The sequence below is a fragment of the Denticeps clupeoides genome, chromosome 11 (assembly GCF_900700375.1).
Source record: "Denticeps clupeoides chromosome 11, fDenClu1.1, whole genome shotgun sequence".
NCBI classification, from domain to species: Eukaryota; Metazoa; Chordata; class Actinopteri; order Clupeiformes; family Denticipitidae; genus Denticeps; species Denticeps clupeoides.
In genome coordinates, this window is record NC_041717.1 from 1,637,402 (window position 1) to 1,653,384 (window position 15,983).

General features: G+C 38.7%; 1 long non-coding RNA gene across 1 annotated transcript; it reads right to left on the reverse strand.

The window, feature by feature from the left end:
* Positions 1-1,878: 1,878 nt before the first annotated feature.
* On the reverse strand, positions 1,879-3,319 carry LOC114799980 (uncharacterized). The gene is made up of 3 exons (XR_003751306.1): positions 3,277-3,319; positions 3,002-3,022; positions 1,879-2,397 (listed from the first exon to the last, which is right to left on the reverse strand). It is a non-coding gene; the product is annotated as an uncharacterized LOC114799980 (long non-coding RNA).
* Between the last annotated feature and the right edge of the window lie 12,664 nt (positions 3,320-15,983).

The window sequence follows — 15,983 nt, forward strand, 5'->3', positions numbered from 1 at the left end:
TTACCTGCCAGCATACATCGATATTTACCTAAATGCATTCCTGTTTTCACACTAACCTACCTCACTTTTTTCTGAAATACATACTTACCTGCCTCAATCCTACAAATGAGCTAATCAATATGCAAAAAACATTGAAAAAAAACAAACAATGAAATTAAGACCTTTACAGAAAAGACCAATATAAAAGTGGATATCAAGCAATATAAAGACTGATCTGAATACAAAGTTACAAGAAAGACAAAAAAAAGATTCAGACCTTTACAAAACATCCATATGAATAATACACACAATTATTAATAATAAAAAATCAACACTTACCTGCCTGCATACAACTATATTTACCTAAATGCATTCCTGTTTTCACACTAACCTACCTCACGTTTTTCTGAAATACATACTTACCTGCCTCAATTGTGCAAATGAGCTAATCAATAAAGCAAAAAACATTGAAATTAAGACCTTTACAGAAAATAGCAATATAAAAGTGGATATCAAGCAATCTAAAGACTGATCTGAATACAAAGTTACAACAAAAACAAATAAAAGATTCATACCTTTACAAAACATAAATCCTCATAATACACACCACAATTATTAATAATACAAAATACACACTTTACCTGCTTGCATACATTTATATTTACCTAAATGCATTCCTGTTTTCATACTAACCTACCTCACTTTTTTCTGAAATACATACATACCTGCCTCATCCTGCAAATGAGCTAATTAATACAGCAAAAAACATTGAAATTAAAACCTATACAGAAAAGACCAATACAAAAGTGGATATCAAGCAATCTGAAGACCGATCTTACTACATAGTTACGAGAAAGAGAAAAAAAAAAGATTAATACTTTTACAAAACAGTAATAACAATAATACACACCACAATTATTAATAATACAAAATACACACTTTACCTGCTTGCATACATCTATATTTACCTAAATGCATTCCTGTTTTCACACTAACCTACCTCACTTTTTTCTGAAATACATACTTACCTGCCCCAACCTGCAAATGAGCTAATTAATAAAGCAAAAAACATTGAAATTAAAACCTATACAGAAAAGACCAATACAAAAGTGGATATAAAGCAATCTAAATTTCTGCCTACACAGTTACAAGACAAAGAGAAAAAAAAAAGATTAATTCCCATTTTCAAAACATAAAATACTCATAATACACACCACAATTATTAATAACACAAAATACACAATTACCTGCCAGCATACATCTATATTTACCTAAATGCATTCCTGTTTTCACACTAACCTACCTCACTTTTTTCTGAAATACATACTTACCTGCCTCAATCCTGCAAATGAGCTAATCAAAAGCAAAAAAACATTGAAATGAAGACCTTTACAGAAAAGACCAATATAAAAGTGGATATCAAGAAATCTGACCTGACTACACAGTTACAAGAAAAATAGAAAAAAAATATTCATACCTTTACAAAACATACTCATAATACACACCACCATTATTAACATCACAAAATCAACACTTTATCTACCTGCATACAACTATATTTACCTAAATGCATTCCTGTTTTCACACTAACTTACCTCACTTTTTTTCTGAAATACATATTTACGTTCCTCAATCCTGCAAATGACCTAATCAATAAAGCAAAAAACATTGGAATTAAGACCTTTGCAGAAAAGACCAATATAAAAGTAAATATCAAGCAATCTAAAGACTGATCTGACTACCTAGTTACAAGAAAAAGAAAAAAAATCATACCTTTACAAAACATAAACACTCATAATACACACCACAATTAATAATAATACAAAATCCACACTTACCTGCCTCAATCCTGCAAGAAAAGACCAATATAAAAGTGGATATCAAGAAATCTGACCTGACTACACAGTTACAAGGAAAATAGGAAAAAAATATTCATACCTTTAGAAAACATAAATACTCATAATACACACCACAATTATTAATGACACAAAATCCACACTTTACCTGCCTGCATACAACTATATTTACCTAAATGCATTCCTGTTCACACTAACTTACCTCACTTTTTTCTAAAATACATACTTACCTCACTTATTTCTGAAATACATATTTACCTGCCTCAATCCTGCAAATGCGCTAATCAATAAAGCAAAAAACATTGAAATTAAAACCTATACAGAAATGACCAATACAAAAGTGGATATCAAGCAATCTGAAGACCGATCTTACTACATAGTTACAAGAAAGAGAAAAAAAAAAGATTAATACCTTTACAAAACAGTAATAATAATAATACACACCACAATTATTAATAATACAAAATACACACTTTACCTGCTTGCATACATCTATATTTAACTAAATGCATTCCTGTTTTCACACTAACCTACCTCACTTTTTTCTGAAATACATACTTACCTGCCTCAATCATGCAAATGAGCTAATCAATAAAGCAAAAAACATTGAAATGAAGACCTTTACAGAAAAAAACAATACAAAAGTGAATATCAAGCATTCTAAAGACTGATCTGACTAAAGTTATAAAAAAGAGAAAAAAAAAAGATTCATACCTTTACAAAACATAAAATACTCAAAATACACACCACAATTATTAATAACACAAAATACACACTTACCTGCCAGCATACATCTATATTTACCTAAATGCATTCCTGTTTTCACACTAACCTACCTCACGTTTTTCTGAAATACATACTTACCTGCCTCAATTGTGCAAATGAGCTAATCAATAAAGCAAAAAACATTGAAATTAAGACCTTTACAGAAAATAGCAATATAAAAGTGGATATCAAGCAATCTAAAGACTGATCTGAATACAAAGTTACAACAAAGACAAATAAAAGATTCATACCTTTACAAAACATAAATCCTCATAATACACACCACCATTATTAACAACACAAAATACACACTTTATCTACCTGCATACAACTATATTTACCTAAATGCATTCCTGTTTTCACACTAACCTACCTCACTTTTTTCTGAAATACATACTTACCTGCCTCATCCTGCAAATGAGCTAATTAATACAGCAAAAAACATTGAAATTAAAACCTATACAGAAAAGACCAATACAAAAGTGGATATCAAGCAATCTGAAGACCGATCTTACTACATAGTTACAAGAAAGAGAAAAAAAAAAGATTAATACCTTTACAAAACAGTAATAACAATAATACACACCACAATTATTAATAATACAAAATACACACTTTACCTGCTTGCATACATCTATATTTACCTAAATGCATTCCTGTTTTCACACTAACCTACCTCACTTTTTTTCTGAAATACATATTTACGTTCCTCAATCCTGCAAATGCGCTAATCAATAAAGCAAAAAACATTGAAATGAAGACCTTTACAAAAAAAGACCAATATAAAAGTAGATATCAAGCAATCTAAAGACTTATCTTACTACACAGTTACAAGAAAAAAAAAAAAAGATTCATACCTTTACGAAACAGTAATATTCATAATACACACCACAATTATTAATACAAAATCCACACTTACCTGCCTGCATAAAACTATATTTACCTAAATGTATTCCTGTTTTCACACTAACTTTCCTCACTTTTTCTGAAATACATATTTACCTCACTTATTTCTAAAATAGATATTTACATGCCTCAAACCTGCAAATGTGCTAATCATTAAAGCAAAAACCATGAAATTAAAACCTATACAGAAAAGAACAATATAAAAGTGGATATCAAGCAATCTTAAGACTGATCTGACTACAGTTACAAGAAAACAAAAAGATTAATACCTTTACAAAGCAGTAATACTCATATTACACACCACAATTATTAAAAATACAAAATACACACTTCACCTGCCTGCATACATATATATTTACCTAAATGCATTCCTGTTTTCAAACTAACCTACCTAACTTATTTGTGAAATACATACTTACCTGCCTCAATCCTACAAAAGCACTAATCAATAAAGTAAAAAACATTGAAAGTAAGACATTTACAGAAAAGACCAATACAAAAGTGGATATCAAGCAATCTAAACACTGATCTGACTACACAGTTACAAGAAAAAGAGAAAAAAAAGATTCATACCTTTACAAAACAAAAATAATCCTAATACACACAATTATTAATAATACAAAACCCACACTTACGTGCCTGCATACAACTATATTTACCTAAATGCATTCCTGCTTTCACACTAACTTACCTCACTTTATTCTGAAATACATATTTACCTGCCTCAATCCTGCAAATGAGTTAATCAATAAAGCAAAAAACATTGAAATGAAGACCTTTACAGAAAATATCAATATAAAAGTGGATATCAAGCAATCTAAAGACTAATCTTACTACACAGTTACAAGAAAGAGAAAAAAATATCATACCTTTACAAAACAGTAATACTAATAATACACACCACAATTATTAATAACACAAAATCCACTCTTACCTGCCTGTATACAACTATATTTACCTAAATTCATTCCTGTTTTCACACTAACTTACCTCACTTTTTTCTGAAATACATACTTACCTGCCTCAATCCTGCAAATGCGCTAATCAATAAAGCAAAAAACATTGAAATGAAAACCTATAAGGAAAAGACCAATACAAAAGTGGATATCAAGCAATCTAAAGACTGATCTTACTACACAGTTACAAGAAAGAGAAAAAAAAATCATACCTTTACAAAACAGTAATACTAATAATACACACCACAATTATTAATAACACAAAATCCACACTTACCTGCCTGCATACAACTATATTTGCTTAAATGCATTCCTGCTTTCACACTAACTTACCTCACTTTATTCTGAAAAACATACTTACCTACCTCAATTGTGCAAATGAGCTAATCAATAAGGAAAAAAACATTGAAACTAAGTCCTTTGCAGAAAAGACCAATATAAAAGTGGATATCAAGCAATCTAAAGACTGATCTGAATACACAGTTACAAGAAAACAAAAAAAAGATTCATACCTTTACAAAGCAGTAATACTTATATTACACACCACAATTATTAAAAATACAAAATACACAATTCACCTGCCTGCATACATATATATTTACCTAAATGCATTCCTGTTTTCACACTAACCTAACTACTTATTTCTGAAATACATACTTACCTGCCTCAATCCTGCAAAAGCACTCATCAATAAAGTAAAAAACATTGAAAGTAAGACATTTACAGAAAAGACCAATATAAAAGTGGATATCAAGAAATCTAAAGACTGATCTGACTAAACAGTTACAATAAAGAGAGAAAAAATATTTATACCTATACAAAACAGTAATACTTATAATACAGACCACAATTATTAATAATACAAAATACACACTTCACGTGCCTGCATACATCTATATTTACCTAAATGCATTCCTGTTTTCACACTAACTTATCTCACTTATTTCTGAAATACATATTTACTACCCCATAATTGTTAATGCTACACAAAACACAATATTTCACTTGATAGATACCACACAAATATTAATACTACACAGTCCTGCAACTGAGCTCATAAATAGACACTAAACAAAGTAGAGATTCATACCTTTCCATAGAGGCCATTAGAAAAGAAGACTGATCTGACTTCACCTTCACTTTAAAGTCACTAAGCCCTTCACACTAATTCACACTTCAGGGAAGCCAAATTGATAATATACACAAAACACAATATTAAGCTTAACTGACACCAAACAACTGTAATAATACACAATCCTGAGAATAGGCTTAAAATAAACTAGCTTCAGAATTACAAAAATACCCTTTATTAATACTACACAATCTACGAACTGAGCTTATAAGTAGACAGTAAACACAGTCGAGATTCATATATTTGCATAAGAGACCAATACAAAGATGGACTTCAGGAGCTCTGAAAACTGATCTGACTTCACCTCCTCTATAAACCTCACAGCCTTGTCCCCCAATTCACCTCTTTTTTAAAGTCTGTCCTCCACCTGACCTGGTTGTTTTTATCTCATCCTGACGCCACTTCTCGTAATTCTACCTGATTCCTCGGTCGTGAGGGCTCCTCGTATTCGTGCTGGGCGTCTCCATGTTGCACTTCACCGGGCAGTGGGCGGTCGAGGGGGTCCTCGTGTACGGCTGGGAAATAAAACCTGCATTTTTGTGAGGTGAAGCGGGGTGTTTTACTTGTTCAGAGACCGGACGGTTAGTTGGCGGGAAGTCTGGACGGTTCTGGTGATTCGCCGTAAAAATAAGTTGATGACGAACTTTTTTTTTTGTTATTTTTACCCTCGAATGTATCCAGGACTCGTCTCCGTCAGTCGCGCGTTCCACTTGTTTGTCCATGAATCCTCGCCGTCGTGCACGGGGGTCGCGGGGATCCTGTAATCTTCCTCTCCGTTCGGTCCTCGGTCCCGCTGCTCCTGTTACTTCCACTTGATGATGCGCGTCTGAACTCGCAGGTATTTATACAATAGAGTGACGTCATAATTTCATAATTTTAACAGCCAATCACATGAGAGTTCCAAAAATCTGATTGGACAAACCAAGAGAGTACTATTTGCATTTTAAACAGCAAATCACATGAGAGTTCCACAAATCTGATTGGACAAAAACCAAGGGCGTAATCTACAAAATAAAAAACGGTCGAGATGACGATACATAACGAGGATTTTTTGAGGATTTTGTAACTGACTAGACAATTTTGAGTGTGCAGTTCAATATTCTATTTAATTTTATTCACAGTAATTTGAATAATTTTCAATTTGCCTCTTAGATTTAGATTATTTCTATATTTGTTAGTGTTTGTTGTGGCGTCCGTCTCCACCTACCGGCAGCTGTGGGTAATGCGTACTGAGAGACGAAGGTCGTTTCAGCGGAATCTGAGCGCGGCAGTTCCTGCTTTTTGAGTTCTAGCATTCTCTCCCTTTCGCTCAGCATCTTCAGCATGTGATTTTCCTGGTCTTACAGTTTCACTCTTTCTCTCAATAAACCACGTTTTTATGGAACTACGTCTCGTTAATGGGGGAGGCAAAAAGTCAAGGTTTTGGTGGCTTTTCATGTAAAAGCAGTTTATGATGATATGAGTTACTGAAGCAGAGTTTCTGAGCAACGTCAGAATGGAAATTGCGTGTCCACGATTATTTTAAGACGCTGCAAGATACTTCAGGATTTAGGATCTGGCAACCCAGCCCGACACCTCTGCACAATTTGATCCAAATATATATATTGGGGTTTAACAACATACAGGGAGACCGCGTTATACATATACATATACACACACACACACACACACACACACGACAGAAGCATCACGCCTGGTTTTCTTCTATTTTAGTGTGAACAAACAGGCGCCTCATTGGCTGCTTGATCAGTAGCACATTGACTGTGGATGCCGAGGCAGGTGGCCATGACAATTTCTCTCTCTCTCTCTCTCTCACACACACACACCTCCTCAGTAACACGATTCCTGACAAAATATTTAACAGTAGAAACTTATTGCTTCTAAGCACATACCTCTTCACCATATCTACAGAATTCACACTTGACCTTTAAAAAAAACTAAACACAAACCCAGCAGACAAAGCCTTTGACTGGTGATATGGCCGTTCCGTGTGGACCCTTGTGCAAGCGTTTACAGTACATCCGTGCGGGAGCACGTGTAACAGCGCGTCCTGTTTCGGCGTCAGTCACAGGGCAGCTCTTTTGGGAGGAATATATTGCTTTTGTCCAGTATGCATTTGAAATGCCTTGTACGTCGCCCAGGGGAAGGTGGTGGTGAAAAAACTAGGACTATGTCAGGAGATCATGTGCGGGGAGGCTCTCCTGTTCTCCTCGCCTCCGGCTCTACCTGGAGATCATGGAGCTGGACTGCGATTGGTTGGAGGAGGTGGTGCTGGAGAAGCCGCTGTGGCTGGACTCCAGGCTGGTCATGGACCCCCTGTGACAGAGAGAAACAGGATATCATTGTGACTTAAAACATCACACTCCACGATGCACGATGTGTCAGCACCCCATGCCCAGTCCAGCGCCCACAGTAAGGCATGCAACCTCAGTTAGTCACAATGCAAAAAACAATAAAATAAACTGAAATGAAATTTTAAAAGTTTTATGTCTGGTATCGGGTGTTTTTAAGGGCCATATTTTCAAGCTGGTGTTTCGTGCTAAGCATGGGGCTACTGTACTACTACTGTAACATCAAAGATGGCCTCTGGGTTTACGTTCAAATCTGAAACAAGAAAGATCAAATTGAACAAAAGAGAGAATGAACGAGCGAGCGTGAATAGAAGGGGTGGTGATGATTGATAGTTAAACTTATCGTGGATGACATTTTTGTACATAAATATGTTCCGTGTGATGACGTTTGGTAGAATTAATTAATAAAACCCCACTTACTACCATTGTGTCCCTGAGCAAGACACTTAACCCGGAGTGTCTCCACAGTTCGGCACATGCAGGCGTACGGAAAATATGAAGTGAATGTACAAAGATGGATTCATTCACATGTGCATGTTTCATTTCGAAACAATAAACTACAGTCAATATGTAGTCAACATCTCTCACTGACTTAATTCTATTATATTTATGTTAAGAGTTTCATTTGTATCCAAAGATTTTTTTAAAAATAGATTTTTCTTGTAGTATGCATAACAAAAGGAACACACACGCACAAATAACTATTTTTGACTGTTTTATTTGATATTTACATTTGTACATTACATTTGTACATACACCGGCTGACTTTGACATTCTTAAGGCTAGTATTTCAGTCTCAAGGTTGAAGTGTAGAGTGTCCAGAGTAAATGAAGTCAGTCCATGCGTCCTGGCATGCTGGACATAAGCAAGGCAGAATCCGGAACTGTAACCTCTACGTGTCCCTGTTCCTGTCTTCATCTACGGAAAAACTTCCTGATGGCTTTCCGGAACTTGCCCTGCCGCAGGCGTTTTACAAACGGATGTGGTTTGCACTTCAGGTCGCGGACGAAGTCGTGCTGCAGAAGCTCCTCTGCAGTTGGCCTCATCGTAGGGTCCTTACTCAGGGCGGCTTGCACAAAGTCGTGGAATGATCCAGACCACTTCTTTTTCTTCTTAATTGTTGGGGGCTCACTGGTGACCCAGTGCTCAGTGGTCAAATGTATGTTTTCAAAAGTCAGGGCGGGTTTGCCCTCAGCCATATTGATCATCATCATTCCCAGGGACCATATGTCAACTTTCTGATCGTAGGCATCCTCTCGATCTACCTTCACCATCTCAGGCGCCATGTAGCCATATCTGCCGTAAATTTCAGTCGCTAGACTTTCATGGGTCACGTCACCCAAGTCGGCTATCTTCACTTCACCAGCATCACTGATCAAAATATTTTGGGGTCTGATGTCAGAGTGCAAATACCCGTTACTGTGAATGTGGTGAAGACCTTCAAGCACCTTTTTGGTCACAAATGCAATTTCAGTTTCTTTATAGGCCCCTGTCTTAGTCCGGAGGGTGCATAAATCCCCTTTCCCACAGAGTTCTGTGAATATGTAGAGCTGGTTCTCCCAGTGACATTTCCCCACCATTCTGATGACATTTTGGTGCTCGAAAAACTGCAAGAAGTTACTCTCTATTATGGCTCCCTCAGGGTTCTCAGGTGTGCACTCCAGGATCTTCACTGCAACCAGCTGTCCTGTCTGCCGGTTCCTGGCCTTGAATATCTTGCCATAGTATCCCTTACCAATGCATTTCAGAAACACATAGTCCTCAAGGGGGTCTTTGACTGGGATATCATAACTCTTAAGAAGATCAACCAGTTGTTTGTCAGCAGACGATAGCTGCACAGCCGCCTGGCTTTGCTGCTGCAGTACAGCATCAGCCTTATTTTCTGGTTTCTCCATTTCTCCTGAACTGTATAAGCAATAATTAGTAACTTCTTTATTCCTAGAACTAATCCTTGAAGAATTTGCTGGAGCTCTTTGAATTGCCAGTGCTCAGCCAACACTTACTCCCCCCTTCACGTTGCAGACCCTTATATACTATTCAGGTGAAGATGTCATCAGATCGCATCTATTTTATTGGTCGAATCTGATTGAAGGACTACATTGATTGGTCGAAAATGGCCATCTCTGATTGGTCGAAAATGGCCATCTCTGATTGGTCGAAAATGGCCATCTCTGATTGGTCGCATTTAACTTCTTGAATCAGGGTTTCTGCATGTTTAAAAAAGGCCAGATTGAAGGCCACTTTCATCTAATTTAAGACCCTTTATTACTGAGATCAATACTGCGATATACGATACGATAAATGCCACTTGCTTTAGTCAATAAGGACTCACATCAGGACCAAGATGGCGGTGCGGCGGTAGCTCCGAATTTTAAATGGTGTTATTGTGTACGGTTTTGTCTCAGAACGCCAAAAAACAAAGTCCATGTCTGCAATGGGAAATATTCCTCCAGCGTCGCTATCCTACTAACCTCCATGATGAGCGGACTGCTGCGGAGAGCAGGCTCCCAGGCCCGGGTGTCGCCTGGTGCCTGTGCCGAGGGAAATGCCGCCGGAAGCGCGGTCCGTGCTATGATAAGTGCTAATCCTTGCTGAGACGTGGCGCCGCCGTTCAGCTGGTAGCTACTGCGCTGTTTGTGACCTTTTTATACCCTCAGTTTCAGTACCGGAGTGTACGTTTATATTTGATATGTCGGGCAGTGGTGGCCAAGCGGTTAAGGAAGCGGCCCCGTAATCAGAAGGTTGCCCGACCGAATCCCGATCTGCCGAGGTGCCAGTGAGCAAAGTACCGTCCCCAACTTAAACCAACTGCGATGTACTTCAAGTTTTATTTGTGCTCAGTGCTTTATACGATTAACATGTTATTATGATGCCAGGACTTGCTGATATAGTTTCAGTACGAGTGTAGAGTTTTATGAATAAATGTTTCATGCTTGCTTTCATCTTTGTACCAGTGGCCAAGCTTGCTCGTTCTATATAGGGAAACCCAGGGTCACAGCTGCAGGGTTCTAGTGCATTCTAGTATCAAAGTGTCCTCAAAGAGTCCTACTGGACACAGAAATACAGAAAATTTGAGTACTTTAAAACTGCAAATTAATTTTGCCACATCATCATGCTCTGTGGACCAATTAATCAATATTTGGCCAACTGTAGTTCACACAACAGACTTTGCCACATATCAGATTGTGCCGTCTGGCTTTGGGCAATGCAGAGATCATGGAACCACTGTCCACAAACGTCACATTTGGTCTGTAATGAAATGAAATCCAAGGTTCAATACTCTTTGTTACATAACAGAAAACTTAACTTGTATAACATGTAACTCATGTCACAGATTAGTAGAGACACACATTTCAGAGTTTTACAGTAGTTACTGTAGTCTGCAACTTTAATTGAATAATATTTACAGACATCATTTGTGCAGTGTACGTACACAGATAACTGTTATAATGACCTGGTGCAGACAGTAGTTCCTCTGCCATTTCCTCCCTGAGATTAGGAAATCAATCAATATATCAATCTGTGATGGATTTATGCAAAATGAGGTGGATGTTTGCAGAAAAGCTTTCACTGCCTCTTCGCCATCTATAATAAATGAAATGCACACAATATGAAACCGCAGTGTAATAGTTGTACCTGCATGACAAAGACCCCACAGCTTGCGTCATCTTTTTTGTTTTGGAACAGTTGCTAGTTTCCACTTTATGCTGTTCCACACCTGTCTCCCATATGTTCTGCCGCCTCTGGAAGTAACACCGGTTCCTTTGTAGTCACCATTATCATTTGCTCTGACATGCATCGTGAGCCGTAAGGTCTTATATAGACAGGGGTGTGGCTTTCTTAATCAAGTCCAATCAGTATAAACACAGCGTGACTTAAATGAAGGTGTAGAACCATCTCAAGATCAGAAGAAATGGACAGAACCAGAGTTGAATACTTAGGACCATGTGATATTTCAGTTTTTCTTTGTTAATAAATCTGCAAAAATGTCAACAATACTGCATTTTTCTGTCAATATGGGGGTGCTGTGTGAAAAATTGACTTAAATGCAATATAACGAGTGAAAAATTGAAGTGGGTCTGAATACTTTCCTCCGACTATATAAATATTAGGAATGTGCGAATTGATCCTAAATATCCATACTATCGATACCAAGTTGGTATCAGTATTGGATCGATATTTTCTACCACGTTCCAACTGAGAGTAAAGGTGCTGGTAGAAATACTGGCGCATGACTGCTTTCGTAGTGCGCATGCGTGGAACCGATAGAGCATTGACAAGGCGCATTGACGCCAGACGGAAGCCGCGCTCTGAGCGATGCAGGAACCTGAACATGTACTGGGACATCATCACAATAAAAATTTGTCTTTTATTTACATGTATATTGTGGTGGGAATTTTCCCATCTGGGGAGCTGCAAATGAAGAAAGTCACTTGAATTTATCCAAGTTTATTTATTTGGGGGGGCTCGCAAGAGAACTCCCACCGTTAGTAAGTTCACAAGCATATTTATACCACTGTGGGTAAGGAAGGGTAGGAAAGCAGAATCACGCCAGCTTCGTCATAGTCGCCTGGACAAGGACAAGGAGTATTTGTGAATAATGCCATACTGCTGTGACTTGAAATTAACAGTTGCCGATAAAGTAACATCCAAATTGCATCAAAAACCCATGTAGAAACATCATCCTCCGTCATGCTGAAAATCCGAGGCTATTATAGCAGTAACTTTTCGTTTGGTACATTCAAATATACCTTGTAACAGTACATAAAAAATAAAAGAATGCATGAAAAATAAGCTACAGGACGGAGCGAATCACCGTGTGGTTGTAGGAGAACAGAGGTCATATGGCCATATTTTTGGAGGGGTCGGGCAAACCTAATGTGGGTGGGGTTCCACAGTACCTGAGAAGACATCGGTTTAGAGAGAGTGAGGGCAGTTAAAGGCTTACAGAACTTGGAGAAACTTGGATCAAACATTCTACAGTAGGAACAAAGCCAATAAATGACAACAACTGTTTTACAGTAATGGATGTGAGGTGTTTGGATGACAGGTCCTTGTCTTTTTCACTAATAATGTGATCTAGAAATGTAACATATTTGGAGGCAAAATGCAACTGAAATGCAAACCAAAACTGAGACAATAATCTTAAAATGGGCGATGGTGGGCTTATTCAGGGGGGTCAGATGGAGAGAAAGCTGTAAATAAAGAGATCAGTCCAGTCAGTTGCATCACAACATGATTTTTACCAGTGAAACATGTAGGTAACAGTCAGGTAAAATAAAAATGCTCTTGGTCTGGGTTCAAGTCATAACCAGAACAATGTCGTTATCTCAATGCTATCATTTAAATCATGAAAAAATAATACAGCGTCATATTGGTCATCAAAATGCTGTGGCAACACAATAAAATAAAACCCACAATGGCAGTACAATATGAATGTGAAGCCTTTTTTTGTTTTGTTTTGTTCAATATATCTTCCACTGTGCTTCACGCAGACAAATCAGATTTTTTTTTTTTTTTTTTACAAAGCTGCACTACAATTTACAATGACGAAAGAAAAAAAATCACTTCTCAGAGGGAGCAGGATGTGTGGAATGTGTGTATGTCTCCTGTTACGAGCCGGTCTAGGGGCTCCGGCACATAACAAAAGAAAGGACACAAACGTAAACCTACTAAGACGGAACGGATAATTTTAACAAGTATTTTATTAACAACTAAATATATAAATAAAGATGAAATACATACGAAACGAATTACAACGAATAACGGCAAACAAAACAGGAAAACGGAGAAAAAGAAACAAACACCGAAGCAGGCCGACACAACAAGTTGCGTCGCCTCCTAGGGGAAGCGCAGGGGAAACCGGAAGTGATGTCAAAGGGAAAGGGTAGGAAGGTCGGGTGGGTAAATGGCACGGCAAGCGCAGCCCCGAAGAAGAAGACTGAGGCTCCTTTTATTCCGTCTGTCCCACAGCAGGTACAGGTGGGCTCAATTTACAATCACCAGGTACCTGCAAACAACACAAAACACAGAACAGAAACACACCCCAAAATACCAGGACGTAACACTCCGTATTCAGCGTGAGTGTCAGTGAAGGTGTGCATGACCTTATTTGAAACTGCCTCCAGGACTGCGGCCACGCCTTCGCCTGGAGCTCCACCCCGCTTCACCTTTTCAGTCCAATTGGGGATGTCCGTGGTGGACCTGTCCTCCTCTGTGTCCACGTGTCTCGTCACCGGGAACACCAAATCCTCTTCTTCTGTGTTTGTCGGGCATTCTCTCGCCCAGTGTCCCATTTGGTCACAGCTGAAGCACACATCCTGTCCGCGATGTGAAGTGGGGGTGGCAGCAGCATACTGAAAAAAGAGTGAGTTGGGTCCTCTGGGTCAAATCTTTGTTTTTTTTGTCTTCCTTGACCCTTGCTTCAACCTGTCTGGCCTGGGCGTGGCGCAGAACGTCAGCGAGACGCACTGATGCATATTTTGGTGTATGTCGGTGTGAATTCTCTGATGAAATCTTTCACAGCTCTGGACAGGGCTCTGCATTAGGGAGGTGCTTGGAAGAGTTCAGGAGGGCCACTTGGTCCATGGGGAGGGTTGCAGTTGAGGGTCCTGATTGTCCAGATGATGGTGAGACATCCAACTCGTAAGTTGCCACTGAACGAGTCTTGAGAGAGAGGCGCCTCTCACACACACACACATACACACACACACACACCAGAGATAAAGGGAGAGATAAGGTCTGCCAATGCATACAGACGCTCTCTCTCTCACACACACACACACACACACACACACACACACACACAGAGGGGCTGGAGTGTCAGCAGGCAAAAGCTGACAATGCAGGATTAAGCGGAATGACGAGTGTAAGACAGGAAGTTAGAGAAACGCGAACCTGATCTTGTTAAGAAAGGCTCACACTGGGTGGTCTTGATTAACGGGCAAACCGCTCTTATCTCACACCCTTCTCTCACACACTCGATCTCCAAGATCGTTTGGCTCACAGGACTTTAAACCTGCTCTTGCCCCCCAGCGCCAGAGTACTCTGTTAACAAATAAGAAAATTGACACCCCTTTACTTGGATCAATTCAGTTGACTACAGAATTTCCCTTATCAATTTGGTTTTGGATTGATTCATCTTCTAGATTCTAGTTTTAATAACATTTTTGAGAGGTGGAATATTTTAGCTCACTGGACTCGTGTCCCCAGACGACAAAAAAAAAGGAAAATCCCGGCGGAATCGGCCAAGCTCGCTGACCGCAGCCCCAGTCACTCTGAAACTCTAAAACGAGGTTTTGGAGATGGATCTTGGTGACCCAGGGTGATCGGGTCCTGACGGATTCACATGGATCTTGTTCGTGATGCCAATTGTGGGGAGCTACAATAAAGAATGTCAGACATAAGGCCTAGCGGTTAAGGAAGCGGCCCCGTAATCAGAAGGTTGCTGGTTCGAATCCCGATCCGCCAAAGTGCCACTGAGCACAGCACCGTCCCCACACACTGCTCCCCTGGCGCCTTTCATGGCTGCCCACTGCTCACTCAGTGTGATGGGTTAAATGCAGAGGACAAATTTCACTGTGTGCACAGTGTGCTGTGCTGCTGTGTATCACAAGTGACAATCACTTCACTTCAGTTGTCTTCCGATTGTTTCATGACCAAAGGTGGTGGTCAAATAACACGTGAGAATTTCAGGACCATACATTTTCCCTCCACACCATCCTTAGTATCGGTATCAAGCTTGAAATTTCAGTATCACGACAAGTCTAGTAGCTTATGAACCAGAGGTCACAGGTTCAAACCCCACTTACATCCACGGTGTCCCCAAGTGTCTCCAGGGGGACGGTCCCTGTTATATAGTTACATCTGATAAAGCATGTAAATATATAGAGATAAAAAAAAAAACAAAAACAGATGAAGCATCTTAACACAGAGGAAAACCAGGACACACTGAACCTTTATAATTCAAGTTTAATAGTTTCAAAAAATGTAAAGGTGCTATTTTGTATAGTACGTCAAACATTTCTACATATATAAT